General features: G+C 58.2%; 1 protein-coding gene across 7 annotated transcripts in view; it reads right to left on the reverse strand.

Moving 5' to 3' along the window:
• AHDC1 (AT-hook DNA binding motif containing 1) overlaps window positions 1-18,311 on the reverse strand; it is a 64,017-nt gene that overhangs the window by 16,557 nt on the left and 29,149 nt on the right. For 5 of the 7 annotated variants that reach the window (XM_004741063.3, XM_004741056.3, XM_004741058.3 and 2 more), the window contains one exon: window positions 4,334-4,512. The gene's annotated coding sequence lies outside the window, so the exon portion shown is untranslated. Of the gene's footprint in view, window positions 1-3,885; window positions 3,963-4,333; window positions 4,513-12,990; window positions 16,649-18,311 lie in introns of those variants that run through there. The other 2 variants (XM_004741059.3, XM_004741061.3) reach the window with 2 other exon arrangements.

Below are 18,311 nucleotides of genomic sequence, written 5' to 3' on the forward strand. Positions count from 1 at the left end.
CGCACCTCTGGCCACAGTCTGGCCCTTGCTGTGAACTCTCAGAGGCCTTTCTACTTCCCCTTCACACTATCTATCACAATTGCAACCAACTACTTGTATGACTGGCTTTTCGCGAGTCTCCCCCACAGAATGTGGGCCCTTCGTGGGCAGGCCCTGTGTCTGTCTTGTTTACCACTGTATCCTCTGACCCCAGGGCCTGGGCTTTGGATGCTACATAAATATTTACTGACTAACTCCCTGAGCTGGTCAGGGCAGAGCTGGGATTTCAATCCAGGCATGTCTGACTCCCAAGGGAGCCTGGGGACTCGGGGCCCTGACCACGGGGAGGGTCTGAAAGCTTGACCCCGATCACTTCTTAGTGTTTGGCTCTGACCTGACCCCCAGGGTCAACCCCCACCCCCACCCCCACCACACACACATGCAGACTCCCACCAGCTGCTCAGGAAGACCATGGAGTCGACTCAGGGACAAGATGGTGTGGAAAGGAACGCTCTTCCACTCTCCTGTGGTGGGCAGTGCTTTGCAACCTACAAAGCACTTCCACACATGTGACCCACTGAATCTCCCCAGCATCCCAGGAGGCAGGGCCGATTATCCCCATGGAGGCTCGGAGTGCTGGGTGTGGGACTTGCCTGAAGTCACATAGCTGCAAAGTGGCAGGATTCCTAAATCTGCCCCAAGCCCAAAGCCTGCTTCCCCTCCCAGCTCTGCAGCTCTCCCTCCGCCACTCCTGAAGGCGCTGCTCCTAGAGCTGAGGTTTAATTTAAGGCTGGGAGGAACCTTAAAATCTCCAAGCCAGTTGGCTTCCAAACCCTGGGCCTGGGGGAGCTGTGTAACATTCCAGATACCCAGGCCCTCGTCCAGGGGAGTCTGACTCACAGATCTGAAGGGACATCTGGGAATCTGTACTTTAAATCAGCTTCCTCATGGGTATCAGGTTCTGGTGCCACCTTGTGCTCTTCCCATTTTACAGATGAGGAAACTGAGATCCAAAGAGGGAAGGGCCTTTGCCCAAGGTCACAAAACGGCCTGGGGAGAGCCCTTCGGTTGCTTATCCAGACAGAACATCCCTCTGACCACTGTCCCTTTTCCCTCTGCAGTTCCCAGGCCTCGGTTGCCCGTCACTGTCCGGACTGCTCCATCACTCAGGGTCCTGCTCTTGCCCAGGTTGTAGGCTGTAGGCTGCAGACTGGCTCCTCCCAGGCCAGGCTCTCACCCACTGCTCTTGCAAGAAGGACTGTGAGTAACAGGCTCACGAAGGAGGGAACGGGCGCAGACCCTGGCCCCTCCAAGTCCCATTTCCAAAGGTATGGTTGACCTGGTATGGTTGACCCGTGGCTCCCGAGAGTCTTTGCGATGCCTCCCTTCCTGAGGGTGGGGCTCACCAAGCCTCCCTGCTCTGGAGACCTCCCACTTGGGGCCCTGAGGGTGTGATCTTGGCAGAAGGGAAAATCTCCTCTCCAGTGGTTGCTTCTGTTCCACGCCCCCCCCCTTGAAGACCTTTGGGCATGTCCTCCTGCCAGACCTCCTGACTCTGTCCACTGCGCTCTCCAGCAGCCTCCAGGATCTGAGGGAAGCGGCTGGCTCCCCTCCCCACCACACCCAGGCAGCCATTTTCTTGGACCCCTCCCAAGGGCACCACCTATCCCATGTCTGTGAACAAAGTCAAAAGGGTCCTTCTGTCTGACAGTGTGCTTCTGGGTCAGTGTGTCTGAGTCTGCCATGGGGACACCAACCGCCTGGGAGGGGGCTGGGGGCCCCAACCTGCTGTGCACAGTGCCGGGAAGCGCCAGCCCACATCCTTGAGTCCCCAGCCCCACCCTCCCCCGCTGCGGCTGTGACCACCCCACCCCTTCCCCAGCCCGCCTCCCCCTCCCCCACCCACAGCCTCCCCAGGGGAGCCAGGCTGCCAGCCCCAGCTCTCACTTCCGGCCTCATGACCCTCTCTCCAGCCGGCACACTCCTCCCCCCACACCATTTCCCTCCCAGCCTGGATTCAAGGCCCAGGGATGTCCTCAAAGGAAAAACAGTGTATCAAAGGGGCTATTACTACTGCTGTGAGCCCTCCCCTGTCACCTCCCTTTGGAGCCTTTATCCCCCAGGATCTGCAGCACCCTTCTCAATCTCCTTCTGCCCCTTCCCACCCACCCACTAGTGCCCAAAGATCTTCCAACCTGACTCCAGCCCAAAAGTCTACCAAAGAGGACACTGATGAAAATAATTAACAGCAGCTGTCACTTATTTGGTATTTAAACAGAGGCACAGAGAGGTTAAGTGATGCCCTTGAAGACAAACAGCCAGGACTTGGAAGAGCCCAAGTCTGAATTTGGATTTAACTCCTCCGGTGCAAACTTTTTCACCGTCCAGAGAGTCAGCTCCCTCCCTTGCAGCCTCCTCCAACAGTCCCAACCCTCATCACCCGTTCTAATTTTTGACTTCTAATTTACCCCTTCCCAGCTTCTTCATCCCCTCCCACCTCAGTCATCCAAACGCACTACCCTCCCTCACCACTAGGTGTCCCCTTAGAGCCACCGATGCCCCCAAGGGGAAGCAAGTCCTGCCTGGCCTCCTAGAGTCATCAGCCCCCGCCACCCAACCCCACGGTATAGCACACCCCACCCCACCCTACCCCAGCCACACAGAGCTCCTTTGTGCAGCCCTCGCCCACCCCCTTCCTGCCCAGAGTGGGGCACCTGGCAAGCAGGTCTTCCTTAGACCCGCCCCTTGCCAGCCCCCTGCCCTGGGTGCCAGGTGTTGCAGGCACCACTGCCAGCTCTGGCTGAACCTGAGGGTCACCCTGCCGGGCGGCCCTCCCTTCCTCCCTCCGAGGTCACCCAGGGACTGCGCTTCCCGCCCTGCTCCACCCCCATCTCCTCCTGCCCTTGGCCCTTCCAGACTCCTGTCCTAGTCTTTCCTTCTGTCTCCCGGAGGACTCCCTCCTCCAGCCCCACCAGGCCCTCCCCACAGCCTCTCACCCCCGCCCACCTCCTTCCCCTGAGAGCTCCTCGGCCCGCCCCCCCTTCCCCGCCCAGGTCTGAAGAACTCCTCCTCCTGGAAAGTTGAAGCTGGAAAGGAAGTGACTTCAGCGATTTGGCCACAAGGCTGGGCACTGCTGAGACCAGCTCTGCTGAAGGCCTGCCCAGCCCACCTCCAAAGCACAAATGGATCCACACACACACACATACCACCCGCAAGTGTGCGCCCAGAACCCTGAACGCGAGCTTCCCGGGTGACATGCAGGGAGATCCCGTGTACACACTCCACACCGACAGAGTGTGCCCACATATCACCCCAGTGTGTTCAGATTCCTGGTTACACACCTATTCAGTGTGCACTAGCGCCCTGCACACATATACCATCTAGTGTGGCCCCCACCACTCTCCAGGACTCCCACACCTACCCAGGACACACTCTGAATGCTGCACTCAACACTCCCCTGTAGTTCCCTCAAATGTCCCCCAGCCCAGAGCACTTATGTAACTCCTGCATACGGAACCCTGTGTACCTAAGGACAGAGCCCTACACACCGGCTCACTCACAAGCCTGAGGGCTCGCACACACGATGCCCTGTGCATTTACAGTTGGGTACACAGAGCCCTGCATCCTTCCATAGCCACACCTCCCACCCTTACCATCCCAGGAGGCCCCACCCCTAGACCTCAGGCCCCAGGAATGCTCTTTTGGAGGCTGGGTGGAGTCCCCAAGCAGGCTGGGCTCTAGGGAGCTTCCTGGAGCCTGCAGGCTCCCTGTGTCAGTTCGGGGAGTTGCCTCTGCAGGGCAGGGCAGCCCCACCTGGCCTCTGGAGCCTGGGTGGGCTGATCAGGGCTGGGAACTGGGAGGCAGGTCCTAACCCCCACCCCACCTCGTAAGGATGACCTAGCCTACCTGAATTACCCAGGTCCTCTTGGCACCTCACTTTGGCCTCCCAGCTCTCTGCTTCCAGACTCCAGCAGACAGGGGTCCTGGGGGGTGGTGGTGGTCAGCAGCACACATCACGTACTCTGGTTTCTAACTCTGCCCTGAGTTCTGGTCACTGTCACAACCCTTTTCTCTTCCCAGTTCTCTCAGGCCCACAAGGTACTGAGAAGAGTCCCCAGACTAGGAGGCAGGACTCCAGGGGACTTGCCGCATAATCCATGGGCCTCAGTTCCCCTTTCTGGATAATGGGGAGTTTTGAATAAGTGGGGTTAATATATTCTGATTCTATAATGGGTGACTTTTTGGCCTAAGCCAGGGGTGGGGGATTCCTGCTAAGACTGAAAAGTCAGTCCCCCTGACCCTTACTTTCTGGGAGTGGCCCAGGCACAGAACTGGCTTCCCCGTACACTGTTACCTGAACAGGCTGTGTAGACAAGGTCTGGCTCAGCAGGAAAGGCCGGTCTTTGTCAGAGATTCCAGGGTGGTCTCTGAGGCAGCCTGAGAGTTGCCCCGAAACCGGGGCCCTCTGCACGCACTTAGCTGGGCAGGCTCTGGGGTCCAGGCCGATGGGTAGACAGGTAGGCAAGCTCCCATCTGTGGAAGCAAACACAACACCCAGGCATAAGCGTGGACACAGGAGGAGCCAGATAAAGGGACCAGGAGGCTAGCATGGCTGGGGTCCAGTCTCGCAGAAAATGAAATCACCTGCCACTGGGGAACTGCACACCTGTTGACACCCCAGATTGCTGGGAAGCAATATCTTTGTACATGTACGTAGGTACATGCATGAACCTGAACACACATGCATGGGAGCCAGACAGTCCTTGGCTCAACCTTCAGCGTATGATCTTGGGCAAGTCAGTTCACCTCTCTGGCTCTCAGTTTTCTCATCTATAAAGTGGGGCAATATTATGAATTGGGGAGGCATGATTTGGGGAAACCATATACGCTAACAGCTTATTCAGAATGCAGGTGTGAGAACTGCTATTTGAAGACATGGTAAATGCAGATTTCCAGGTGGTGTGTATAGGCTGCTGGCCTTCACTCTCCTCCACGGGCAACTGGTTAGGCCTCTTGTTTTCTTTAATAACCATGGCCCTTCTCACCCGCCTCCCGTTCTTGCACATTTGTCTGCCTCCCTGGGGTCTGTACTAGAGCCCAGAGGGGGTCTGGGAACCAGGCCTCATGGACTGCTTCGGGTTCCGGCTGCCTGGGAATTTGTATGTGTGGCACAGAGCATTCCTGTCTGGGTAAATACACCTGTATGTGGGCTCCTGGGTCTATGCAGCCTTCTGTGCATTTCTAAATGTGCATGTGTCCATGTGTGTTTAAGAATGTACACACATGGGATCCTATGCTTGCTCAGTATGGTGCATGTGGTTACCTGTGTATGTGTGTGTGTGAGAGAGAAGAGGTGATGTGTACCTGGGTTCAGCATCTTCAGTTATACGTGTGGCTGTGTTTATCTGGGTCTATTCAGCTCTGTGTGTGTATGTCCAGCTGAGCCTGTGTCTGCACGTCTGTGAGGCCACGGGAGCGTGTGTCAGCCCCTCTGGAGTCACCCCAACCCCAACTGTGGTGTGTGTCTGCATGTGTACATGCTCCGCCCGTCTCTCTGCATCTCGCTGTGTCAGGAGCTAAACCGGCTTCTGCCTGTCTCAGAGCTCTCTGGATGCGTTGTGGTGGTGGTGGGGGGCGGTGCGTGTGGCTGATCCTCTGCTGTCCCTGCAGGTTTCCCATCTCGAGGCCTGTGACTGCCGGCACTGGTGTCACTGTGGATCAGTGTTACCTCCTGCTTTCTGGGCTTTCAGGGTCAAGGCTGACAGTGTGAATGGTCACGGTGTTCCCGTGGGTCAGTTCTGCTGGGGGTCACCATGTGCCCGTGAGTGGGTCCTTGTATGCGTGTGTTGTATGCCCTCATCACTCAGGGCCTGCGTGTCAGTGGGTCCTTGGGCCATGTCCCTGTGTCTGCACCACAACAGCGACGTGTCAGTGTCAACATGTGCGAGGGGGTCTGTGTGCCACGGTGTGCCTGGCAGCACAGCGGAGACTCAGTGTTTGTGCAGTGCCTTTGTGTATCTCCTCGGTCCGTGTGCGTGTGCGCGCGTGTGCATCGCATGCGAGAGACCCTTTGTGAAACAGTGTGTGTCTGTGTCACTGTTTGTGTGCCTGCTTCCGTCCTCCCTCCCTATCTCCTGCGTGCTCTCTCTCTCTCTCTCTCTCTCTGTAGGAGCCAGACAACTCCCCAAGCCTGGATTAGGGACAATTTATCCACAGGCAGAGAAGGAGAATTCCAACCTGCCAGAGCCTCCCTCCTCTGATCCATCCCCCCTTTCCCCGTGGTTGGGTGGGCACAGAAATGCAGCCCGGCAGCTCCCAAGCCCTCAGGGAGCCCCCACCTCTGCAGTTCCCTAGGGGCCCAGGAGGGCGGAAAAGATGGAAATCTGGGTGGCCCCAGAGCCCTCCAGTGGGGGTGGACTGGCTGCCCCCCATCCAGGCCCCCAGAGCTCAGTGCATCTTGGCCCTGTTTTCCTACATATGGTGGGGGGGGGGGGCGGGGGGGAGTCTGCATGGGGTCTGGCTGGCCCTGTGGGCTGGAGGGACCTCAAGAGCAAAGCTGCTCCCAGCCCCTCCACAACCTGATACTCCCCAACTGATAAACGCCAGCTTCCCCACCACCCCCGAAATGGGAATAACTGGGGAACTTGCAACTGTGCCCGCATAGGCTGGGGGAGATGCTGGGAGTGGGGGTAGTGTGGTGGGGGGGAATGCAGCAAAGGGGGGCACAGGGGGGCTGAGCTGGGACTAAGGCTCCCTTCACGGTGCTCCAGGCGCAAGGCAGAATCACATGTTTCCCATTAGCTGCTCTGGCCTCCTTGTTCAGGGGGTGTTGGCTGGGGGAGATTTGTTCTGGTTGCAGACACCAGCCGAGACCACACAAGAGAGAGAGAGAGAGAGAGAGAGAGAGAGAGAAGGCAAGGGAGGAGGAGAGAGAGAGAGAGAAAGAGGGAGAGGAAGAGGTTGAAGCCCAGAGGGAGAGGAAGAGACACAGAGACACACAGAGGGAGAGAAGGTGAGACAGAGAGACATGAGAGACAGAGACAGGCAGTGACAGACAGAAACCGTGAGACAGGCAGGCAGGAACACAAAAGCAGAGAGGCAGAGCCTAGTGATGGGGAGGGGCTCACAGGGGTTGGGGGGCAGGGAGGTGGAGAGGCAGGTGGAGAGGCTGGTCAGAGGCTCAGAGTGCGAGTTAGAGACTCAGAGGGACCAAAGGGGGAGAGTAGCACGGGGCCCAGGGGCAGGAGGGCGACAGGGACAAGGCATGGGGGTGCATCCCAGAGAGGGGCTGGGTGAGGGCACAGAGATGGCCCCGGCGGCGCTGTGAGGGCAGGGGGAGTGGACGCTGCGAGCGGGCCGGGCGGGGGCGGCCAGCGAGCCTGGAGCCTCCCGCCTCCTGACCCTCGAGCCTCGGCGAGATAACAGGCCGAATAGTGCTGACTTGCGGTTCAGAAATCCAATATCCTCCGCGGCGCACTAATCGACTACCTGAGCTCCCGGCCCGCGCCGAGCTGCCCCGATTAATCCTGCGGCTCCACAGCCTTAATTAGTTTAACAGTTTCAGGAGCAGAAGAGGCAGGGACCGGGGTCCCCCCCACGCTTGCAGGGACATGGACGGACCCCCATACCAACGCTGGCGGGTGCCCTGCCACCCCAGTCACACCTGCTTCTGCCCCAGAGGCCCCTTGCCATAGGGCCTGAAGAGCACTGGGTCCTCTTCCTTTCGGGAAACAGTCCCAAGGGTTGGCACCTGGGGCAGAAAGAAGGTCATGGGGGGGACTCAGACACCCCCTCGCACCCCCTCTGCTCCAGCCACCAACCCAACACACTTGTCCCTGTGCTCAGGGCTCTGAATGCTTCCCCTGTCTGCTTTTGAGGGCCCTGCGGCCTGCATGGGAAGGCCCCACCAACAGCGGGCCCCATACCACTGGGCAACATGTTGTCTCTTTAGGGTGAGAGACGAGCTCCCAAGTTACTGACAATCTCCCAACAGCATGAGAGAATCACACATGTCACTCCCCACAACAGCAGGAGAGGGACACGTGGTGACATCTCACACATCCCCAACAGTCAGAGACAGGCATGTGGGGTGGTGACTACCCTCCTAACGGGATGAGCTAAGCACGTAACCTGTCACTTCCCCCAAAGCGTGAGATGGGCACATCTGATACCCCCAGACAACAGGAGACAGGAACACACATTGTCAGCCTCACCTCAGTGTAACAGACACATGGCCAGGCACTCCCACACCCGCTAATGGATGTGAAATGTGGAGAACCTGTCTCTCACACACACACACACAGACAAGCCTCATCTTTCAGGTCTGAGGAAGGGACAGCCCCACCCCCCCACCATGCTCACCACCCAATGTGAGTCAGGGACACCACCTCAGCCCTTCCCCGGGGGTCCTCCCTTCAGACACCAGATGGGCACACAACATACCCCCTGACTGCTTCAGACAGGTGACCCCCCCCCAACCCTGCCATGGCTCCCCCATCGCTGGCGACAGCCAGTGTGATGCTGTCCTCTGCCTGCAGAGGCGTCACAGCTCACAGGGCATGAATGTCACCCCGGCACTGCCAAAGCCGGGCACAGCCGCATGTTGCCCCAGTGACAAACACCACTGGCCCCAGGAGGAGGTGGAGGCGCACAGGGCTCTGTGCACGACCTTGGTCCCTGGACACCAGGAGGGGAGGCGCTGCGGCCTCCCTCCTGGGTAACTTTGGCTGGTGCTGGGGGAGAGAGGGAGGGAAGCAAGTGGCCCTGGGGCATGCAGACGACCTGGAAACACCACCTCTCCACGCTGCCACCCCTGCCCCATTTCTAAGTGAATGTGGTTGTTCTCCAGGGAGGGGGCAGAAGGAGTGGCAGAGGGAGGGCTGCTGTTGGGGCTTGAGGAGCTGTTCTCAGAGATGGGTGGCAGGGAGGCAGACTGGGGGGTGCAGTTACCATGACCTCAGGCCCCAGGACAGAGAGGGGGTGTGATGACAGCTTCAGACCTGCACTGGTCCTTAGGAAGGCCCCCTCTCCAAATTCAGGCCACAGAGCCTGACAAGGAGGCCAAAGTCCAGGGGCATGACTCACCCAGGGAACAGGCCCAGCCTGCTGGCCAGAGATCGAGGAAGGCCAGGAGCCAAGGGGCCTGGGTTCAAGTCTGAGCTCCTCCCAGGCCAAGCTGAGTGACCTTGGAGCAGCAGCTCAGTCTCTATGGCTTATGGGGAGGAGGAAGGGGCAGCGGTGAGGGGAGGGCCAGAAAGAATCTGGGTCTGGAGCCCGCAGGCAGAGTCCTGGTAACCATGGGAAGGACCTCGCAGTCCAGTCCCTGGACCCACCGTTTCCTCACAAGGAACCTCAGCTTTCTGTACCTCAGTTTCCTCAGCTGGAAAGTGGGAATGATGTCAACCTCACAAGACAATGTGATGTGAAGTGGGCAGGTGCTCAAAAAATAGGAGCTTCTCACTGAGGAGGGGAAAACAGAGAGGGCGAGAGACTCGTCCAAGCCACAGAGCAAGTTAGTATCTGCTGAACTCGCCCTCTAGCTTTAGGTTTCCCACCTGAACTGCTTCCGTAAGACTCCTTGGAGATCAGTAATAAGTTGAGGGCGGGGGGGGCAAAGGGAAGATTTTGGGGTGTTGGTTACAGAGCTGCCCTCCTCTCCTGTGAAGACCAAGTGAACTGAATGGGAGTTTCCCATGCATCCCGACCTTTACCCCAAACCCCACTTGGTTCATCTTCAGACTCTAGAGCAGAGGGCCAGCTCAGGGAGGGAGGCAGCCCAAAACCCAGGCCTCCATGACCAAGGCCTGTATCTGGTGCTTAGAAGGTTGGGGGTATCTGGGATATCAGTTTTCAGAGCCCGCCCATCTTACAGGAGTCCAGAGAGGGACAGGCCTAGCCTGAGGTCACACAGCATGACAGCAGCAGAGCCCAGAGCCCTGGCCAGGGACAGTCTCAGAGCAGAGTCCCTCTAGCCCCTGGGGATGGCTGGAGCTGGGGAGCCCTGGGGGACTGAGCAAAACGTGGCGACAGATGGCCTGCCGAGGCAGCGGCGATCTGGGCGGCTGGCAGGCATGCTCGCTCCCGCGCAGGGAAGCGGCTAATTTTAGCTGAGGCCTCGATGCCAGCTTTGTTCCCCCCACCCACCCACCGAGGGGGCCCAGCATGCCTTGCGTGCAACCCGCCTCCCCCAGGCACCCCTACTCCCCTGCCGGCCCCTTGGTGAGTAGTGCCCAGACCCCAGGGTCCTAGAACTGTCTGCCTGACCAGGTCTCATCACACCCAGAGGCAAGGGCTAGGCCCTGGAGACCTGGCACCCCCACCCCAGGGCCTGTTTCTCATGACTCCAAGTTCATTCCTTGAAGAGGGTGGCAGGGAGGAGAGCCACTACCCAGACTGAGAGGGAGGGCCTGACAGAAGGGTCTGATACTCCTGGGGAGTGGGGGGCAAGGGGAGGTGGGGCACTGTCCACCACTCTATACTTAAGGGGATGAGACCCATATTCTAACCCTGCCCCAGACAGACTCTTCTGTGCTGGAGTCCCCCCTGGTGTTGGTAAGCAAGGGGCAGCAGCCCTTCTACCCCTTCCCTGTTCTGCATAACTTTTAACTGTTCCAGGAACTCAAAGTACTTTAAAGAAGTCAGAGATAGAGCAAGGCACCCTTGTGCCACTGGGGGAAACTGAGGTACGGTCAGAGACAGTCATCAATGTAGCAGGAGAGGAGACCAATCCCAGGGATCTGTGAGACCCAGACATGCTCTTCTTTGAGTTCTTACAGCGAGGGGGCTTCTTGGGCCAGCTCAGCCCCTGAAACTACCTTCTGCCCTGACCTGGGCTCCTAGAAGGTAGACTAGATGGTTGGAATCTGCATTCTAAAACCCCAGAAAGGGAGGGCTGGCACTCTTGGCTTCTGGGACCCCACCTCCTGTAGGTTCTATGGCCTTAGAACCTCCCCTTCCCATCTCAGATTCAACTACAGGTTCCAGCACATCTGGCCCCTATCTGAAAAGGGAATCCTTTGGGGAGACTCTGGAGGGCCCCCATCCCTGTTCCAAACCCAGGGCCATGGGGAAATCACCAAATGGAAAACAGAGGAAGACAACTTGAAAGAAATCTATGTATTTAAAGAGAGTCAGAAGAGAAAGAGAGGGAGGGCAAAGGGAAGGCGCGGAATCCGATTCAGGAAGAGAGAGACAGAGGAGGAGTGTGGGGGGCAAGAGACACAGAGCAGAATGGGGCTTAAAGAGAAGGAGATGGGGAGGGAGGGGATGAGAGAGAGAGAGAGAGAGAAGGAGGGAGAGAGGACAGGATGCTGGAGGAAGGAACACAGCAAAAGGGACTCAGAAGAGAAGGATAGAGGAGGAAGAAAAAGACAAAGACAGAGAGACAAGCAGGATGAGGCAGAGACAAAGACAGAGAGAGAGAGAGAGCAAGATCCACACAGAGGGGAAGAGATGGAGAAGGAGCCTGCCACAGACAGGGCAAGGCACAGAGAACTAAGGACACCACAGGGAGCTGGAGACAGACAGGGACTGACACACCCAGAGACCAACAGAGACAGTCGGGAGAGGGTGAGACACACTCAGAGAATGGGGCGGGAGGAAGGGGGAGACACGAAGTGATAGAGTGTGTGGGAAGGGGTGGGGGGGGACAGCACAGAGTGAGCAGGGAGGGGGCACAAAGAGGGGGGAGATGTCGTCGCCAGAGCTGGGGGGGGGGGACAGAGGACAGAAATGGAATGTGGGTCTGGGCATGAGGCTCACAGATGCATCGGCTCCGGTTTCAGCTGGGGCAGTTGGCTGCTGGGGGGCGGTGGGGGGGAGAAGGAGCAGAGCTGGTGAAGGAGGGGGGCCTGTTGCCATGGTTGCGGGCACGGCAGGGGCACAGCCGGCAGGGGCACAGCCGGCTGGCACTTGGAGTTCTGGGCATGGTAGGGGGCTGACTGAGGGGAAGGGGGGTGGCGATGAAGAAGCTTCACCCTGCCCTCGGGGCTCTACCAGGAAGAAAGTTTCCAGAGACAGGATGGGAGATGTTGGCACTGAGGAGGGCTCTGGGCCCTGCTCAACCCCATGGAGGCTGGAGGGGGGGTGGGTACCACTCCACAGGTCGCCTGTGGGTCTCCCAGGTTTCCCCCTCCCTTGCCGCAGGCTAGCCCCTGGGGACCCTCCAAGCTCCATCCCCTCCAGTCTAGCTGAAGCTCCCGCATGCTGCTGCTGCTGTTTTTGCTTGCAGGGGAGCAGCAAGATTGTGAATTCAGGATCTGTAATCCTAACGCAGAGCCCAGGCCTACCGGGCTCCAGTTGCCAAGGCGACGGAGGGTCAGAGGGCAGTGCGGGGCGCCCGCTCCTCCAAGTCAGAATCCCAATTGTTAAAGCCCAAGAATAAACAGCTGAAGCGGCCGTGGGGGGGCTGGGAGGGGGGCTGAGGTCTGCATCGGCTCAGTGTGGTGTTGTCAAGCGAGATGTCACTAATTGTCTGAAGGAACGGGCTGAGGCAGCTCTTAACTGCTTCTGTGCCACCGGAGACACCTTGGCTGCCTGGCTCCATCCCCCGGGCCTCCCAGCATTCCTCAGGGCCAGGCTGGTGCTGGGAGTGCTGGCCCAGCGTAATCTCTGCCTCTCCTGCATTGAACCCCCACATACCCTGGCTCCCAGCAACTCCTCTTTGCCCAACTTGGAACCTCCCACCTGCCAGCTAAATCCTTATGTCCCCAGAACCAGTACCCCCCAATTACTGGGCCCACAAAACAGCCCAGAACTGCCCGTTTGGCTGTGAAAGCCATCCCAGCTCCCCCAGCATCTCCACCTCTGCCTCCCAGAAGTCAGGAGTTCTGGTATGGATCGCAGAAGAGGACAGACTTCGGGGCCCTTCTGATCTTCGGCGGCTAGGCAAAGGCCTTCCTAGAGGAAAAAGGTCTGTGGCATCTTTCTGTGCAACTCCTGACTCAGGCACACACCAGAACCAAAAACCTGAATGGGGCCAGGAAACCCCATTTCTAGTGTTGGGTGGTCTACCTGCTTGCTGTGTGACTTCTGGGTACTCTCCCTCTGGAGCCTCGTCCATCCTCCAGCACCAAACATCTGGTAGCGCCTATTCTGAGCCAGGCTGTGTCTGCAACCTGTGCCCAGAGGAACTCCCGATCCGGTGGGTGGGAAAGGCTCTTACACAAAATAGAAAACAATCTGAGATCCATCAGGTAAGCTATTCCAGGAAAAATACGGAGCAGTCTGGTACACAGTGAGCTGTCCGGTGGACTGCAGCTAGCTAGAAGCAGTAGTGTACTAGCAGCCCTTTATTACAGAGGGTCACTAAAAGGGTGTAGGTAATCAGGAAAAAGGCGGGGGGCAGGATTCTGGAAGGCTTTCCTGAAGAAAGTGGTACCTGGTTAAGATTTGGACAGGTGAGCAAGAAGGTAGAGTGCTCCGGAAGAGAGATCTTGTGAGGTCCTTGAAGGGGAGCTGAGCTCTAAGGTCTCAGGGTCGCCAGTTGAGCCCCTTCCAGGGTAGGAAGGAGGCGGCCTTCTGTGGTCTCCCTGCCCCGCAAGGCTGCCCTGCCTCCTCCTCCTCCTCCTCCACCCACTGCGCCTCGGGATGGCAGGAGATTGGCGCCTGGGGGCGGGGCACCGTGGGCAGGGCTCCCAGGGATTGGTAGTACCTGGAGTGATGTCACGAGGGGCGGTGCCAGGGCTTCGGGCACTCCCCTTGCCTCAGGTCCCAGACCCCTAACCCCAGGCCCGAAGCACAGACCCCTGGAGGGGGCGCTCAGGCCACCTGGCCGCCTCGCCACCATCAGGTGGCGGGTGGGGCTGGGGCGCTGTCCGTGGGCGGGGAGCTGGGCGCGGAAACAGGGGATCCCCCAGAGAGGGCCCAGCCCAGCCCCGGGCTGCATGCGTACAAAAGGCGACTTGTTCTTTCTTGGGATGCCTGCGTCTTCTCAAACATACCTACGGCCACACTCCGGGGACAGCTACACCCACACATTGCTGCACAAAGCTTGCCGGGGTGGGGACTAAGGGGCCCTTGCCAGCTCAAGGGGTCAGCTTTAAGAACGTTGCCCCAACCACCGTTTGCCACAGGCTCAACACCGTTCATCTCACCCCATCCCACCCCAAGTGACCTGGATACTCCCATAGCCTCACATGCAGCTCTAGAGACACTGATGCAGTCACATTCTCACAATTATCCCCTCCCTCAGACCATCTGTAGCTCACCAACTCCTTCCAGCCAGAGTCAGACCTCCAGCTTCAGCAGGGTCACCGCATCATGTGTGACCTTAGCACACAATGAAACCCATTAAGGTTCCTTTTTACTGAGCACTTATTCTGTGCCAATCCTTTTAATTACCCTTTGTGGGGAATGGTATTAGTCTCATTTTGTGGGTGGGGAAACTGGGGTTTATGTTAACTAGCTCACCTAGGGCAGAAGGATTTGAACCCAAGACAAACTTGACTTCAGAGCCCCTGTTCTTCTCGGTATTGTTTCTGCCAATCATCACACCACCTTACACTCTTACACCCCCCCACCCCGCCACAAAACCACAGAGGGCAAACCCATCTCAGAGTCAAGGTGTAATTCCCCACCCCAAATACATGTCAATGTCACTGCCTAGGATCAGGCAGTTTCTCTCACTCCTCAGACAGTGTACGTGTGCCGAGGGGAAAGAGTGTCCTACCTCTTAAGCTTTGCATCTCCAGGGCTGGCCGTCAGTCATTATAAATGGGGCACCAAGTAGAGCAGGGCCAGAACAGGCTCCCTCTAACCTTTCCAGCAGGCTCACCTCCACCTCCCCTGACCCCAGGATGACAAAGCACTGCCAGACTGGCTGGGGCACCAGGCCTGCAGCTCTCCCTGACCCCTTGGGCCATGATCTTCCCTTACCCCTAACCCCTGCTGGGAACAAGTCGAAACAAACTCCTTCCTGGGGATGTCAAAGCACCTTTCCTGGGGGAGGCGGCTCTGTGATCCCCTGAGCCTGGCTAGGGAGAAGGATCAGGTTACTCTTGCCCCAGCTGTGCTTGGACTCCTTGGGGCTGACCTTTCACCTCATCCAGGCCAGGACCCAAAGGGGACCAGAGTACAGCCCTCACCTCCTGTTAACCCTCTGCATTCCTTATCTTTTCATGGGAGGGGGTGGAGAATCTGCCAGGATCCAGAGGGTCCTGGAAACCCAGCTAAGCACGCCAACCTCGCCCCACCCTCCCATCCTGGGGTCCAGTTTCCCAGAGGGCTTGACAGAATGCTCCTCCCTGCCCCCTGCCCAAGCTGCCCGGCCCTGCCAGGATCAGATACCTCCCTCAGCCTAAGCAGCTGAAAATGACCTGGGCTATTTTCGCTCTAGGATCGCGTTGCAAACTCCCCCTTGAGCTGGCAGCTTCCCACATCCCTCCAGACCATTGCCCCTTACTCCTCATCCCTAACCAGGAGCCATTGACTTAGAGAACAGGAGGACTTTTAAAGACCACAGGCCTAAGCCCCTCTGATGGGGAGACTGAGGCCATGGGGGAGTCAGTCACAGGGCTGGGCAGAGAACCAGGCTTCCTGGGGCTCCGCCCAGGTCTCTTTCTACTGTCTAGCACAGCCTGCTCTGTACCCTAGATCTCAGAGCCTCTGACCCAGCCAAACACCCAGCCGACCTCCTCCAAGCCCCAGAAAGTCACACTGGAGGCTACCCACAAGTCTCTGGGCTGCCCTGCATGTCAGAAACCGCTTCTGCCACACTCTTCTCTTTGTTTAGAACTGGGACCAGGTCTGTACCTGTATCACAGCTATGTGGATCATGGGAATGTTTTGGCAGGTGCAAACAGGGAAGACAGACAGGGAGACTGAGGCCTAGAGGAACGGGAGGTAGAGTCAGGCTTCTTGAGGTTTATATTGCAAATACTTCCATGTTCTCAGCAGCCCCCTGCTCAAGCTTCTTGGTACCCCCCTTTTCCACTCCTACCAACCCAGTCCCCTCCAGGCCCCTGCCCCCCCCCAAGCCCCAGTCCTCCTGGGCAGGAATGTGACTGGTCAGGTCTGAGCTGACCACATGAGTGGCTATAAGGCGACAGACCCCCCATCCTCCCATCCCCCAAGCCTGGGGGAGCTCACATACCAAGGCAAGATTGGGGGGGGCTGCGCAGCTGCTTTAACCCTTTGCAGCCAGGCTTTTAGGGTGAAAAGAGAGGTAACTTTACTTGTAATGGCCACTCCCATTTGAGTGCTGCGGGGCAGTGCGGGGGGGGGGGGTGTCATGCAAGCAGAACTGACTTTACTGAGGAGGTGGAATGAGGGATTTGCCCTTCTAGTCCCCGGTAAGAAAAATTATCCTTTGCCACCCCAACTGTTTAATCTCATCTCCCATGACATTTGGAAAAACAGTCAAGAGCTGGTGCTGAGGAGAGAGAAGGAAAGAACAAATCACGAACCCCAACCTCAGGAGCCCCTAGTCTGATGGGAGAAATATAACCCTGCCCTGGGGAGTCTGATGGGGGAGACTAGGCACAGAGGTTGGGACAAAGAGCTGTGAGCCGAGCAGGGAAGAGCACGTCGCTGTGCAGAAGTGGGAGGAAGCCAGGGCAGGGCAGGAGCAGAACGAGCCAGGTGGGGTCAGATCAGGCAGGCTTCCCGGAGGCCCCTCGGCCAACACCCCTCCCCCCAGGCTCTGGAATCTCGGGGGTCAGGGCTGAGGGACAGCCCCGCCCCCTGCTCCCCCCGGGCTCAGGAATTCCACCAGGGGGGGGGGGGGGGGGGGGGGGGGGGGGGGGGGGGGGGGGGCAGCTGCTTCGGCCTCAGTCCAAGTTGGCTCCCACTGGACCGGGAACTGCAGCTCCTCCTCGGCCCCCCACCCCCACCCAAGCCCCTGGGCTGGCCCCCAGCCCCCTCCCCTCCCCCTCCCTGGCTGGCACCGTGAGTGCCAGGCGCTGGCAGAAAACAAACCCGCCGGGGTGGGTTTGCAGGGAGCGGGGTAACCTTGACACAGTTGCGGCAGTCGCTAATGGCAGACACACACTCCGCCTGTTCTGGGGGGACTGTTGCCGTTGCTAGGAAACCGGCAGCCGCGTGAATGGAAATGGGTCAGTAAACCTGGGGAGAGATAGTGTGACACTCGAACCACTGCAGCTGCTCCAGCCCACACCGAAATCCCTCCTCTTCAATATTTATCACTCCCGCCTGGGCCCTCAGCTCCTGCCAGACCCTGCACCAGCCTGGCCCTCAGGCCCCCCCCAAGGCTCAACAGGGAGGAGGGAGGAGAGAACAGATGGGGGGGTTGCTTATCCGCTCCTTGGGGGGGCCCCCCAGGCGGGATGGAACTGGTACTGGAGGAGATTGAACAGGAAACAGAGTCTAATCCTGCGGCAGGGAAGGGGTTAAAAGGTCAATTCACGCCTGTTCCTGACTTAGGCACCGTGGTAAAATTACTGCAAGTGTGAGCAGGCTAGCAACCGCCTGCTTGCCTACCTGCAGAGGCACTGATTAAGACCGGAGACCTCCCTCCCCAAGAGATGGAGGGGGAAGAGGCACCCAAAACAGCGCCAGGATTCGCTTGCAGCTTGAAAACACCTTCCCTTACAGCCAGGCAATCTCCCTAATGTAGCCCAAGCTTTCTAACAGCTAGAACCGATGCCTCTAGCACAATCTGATAAGCACCCCAAATGGACACGGGCTGCCTATTGTCGTACAATAAATACCATCCTGTGCACACACACCCCTCCAACAGCCAGACACTCACTGTTCAGGAAACCTTGACAACACCCCTGCATGAACACCGCCCCCCATACAACAGGACAACTGCGATTCAGAACAGTGCAGTTCAGCTCAACACCTACAAACAAGCCCACAAACCTAGGCACAGGCAGAACAGTCAGATTGTGCCCAACCTTCCCAGTCAGGCTGGGAAGTTAGGCCTGTCCTAACCCAAAGCCTGGCTTCTCTGGTTCATCTGTTTCTTTCTTTCCCGTTGCCAGCTTTCTTGTCTTGTTCACTGCCCCCCACCCCATATACTGCCCCTGCAGTCGCTTTTCTGGCCACACCATCCCACAAGCTAGCTGCCCTGGGCACCGCAAGCCTCCCCTCACCCCCCCCCCCAAATCCCTGGAGGCTGACTGGTCACTGACACACACATTCCCTTCCCCTAGAAGCAAGCAGTCTCACAGCCCGGGCTGACACGAGCTCTTATTCTTGGGCCTTTCTACTGACAACAGGGACCCTGGGAATCGGCAGCACCACTCACTTGGGTGATATGCCCCCTCCACCCACCACAATCTCAGCCAGTGTCCCTGAATGGTGTGTCTGGGGAAGGGAGTCTCTCCAGTCTTCTAGAGGTGGGGATACCTCCACAGGAATCTCCCATCTGA

Source organism: Mustela putorius, unplaced genomic scaffold, assembly GCF_011764305.1.
Source record: "Mustela putorius furo isolate JIRA1106 unplaced genomic scaffold, ASM1176430v1.1 tig00003853_pilon_pilon_pilon, whole genome shotgun sequence".
Lineage (NCBI taxonomy): Eukaryota > Metazoa > Chordata > Mammalia > Carnivora > Mustelidae > Mustela > Mustela putorius.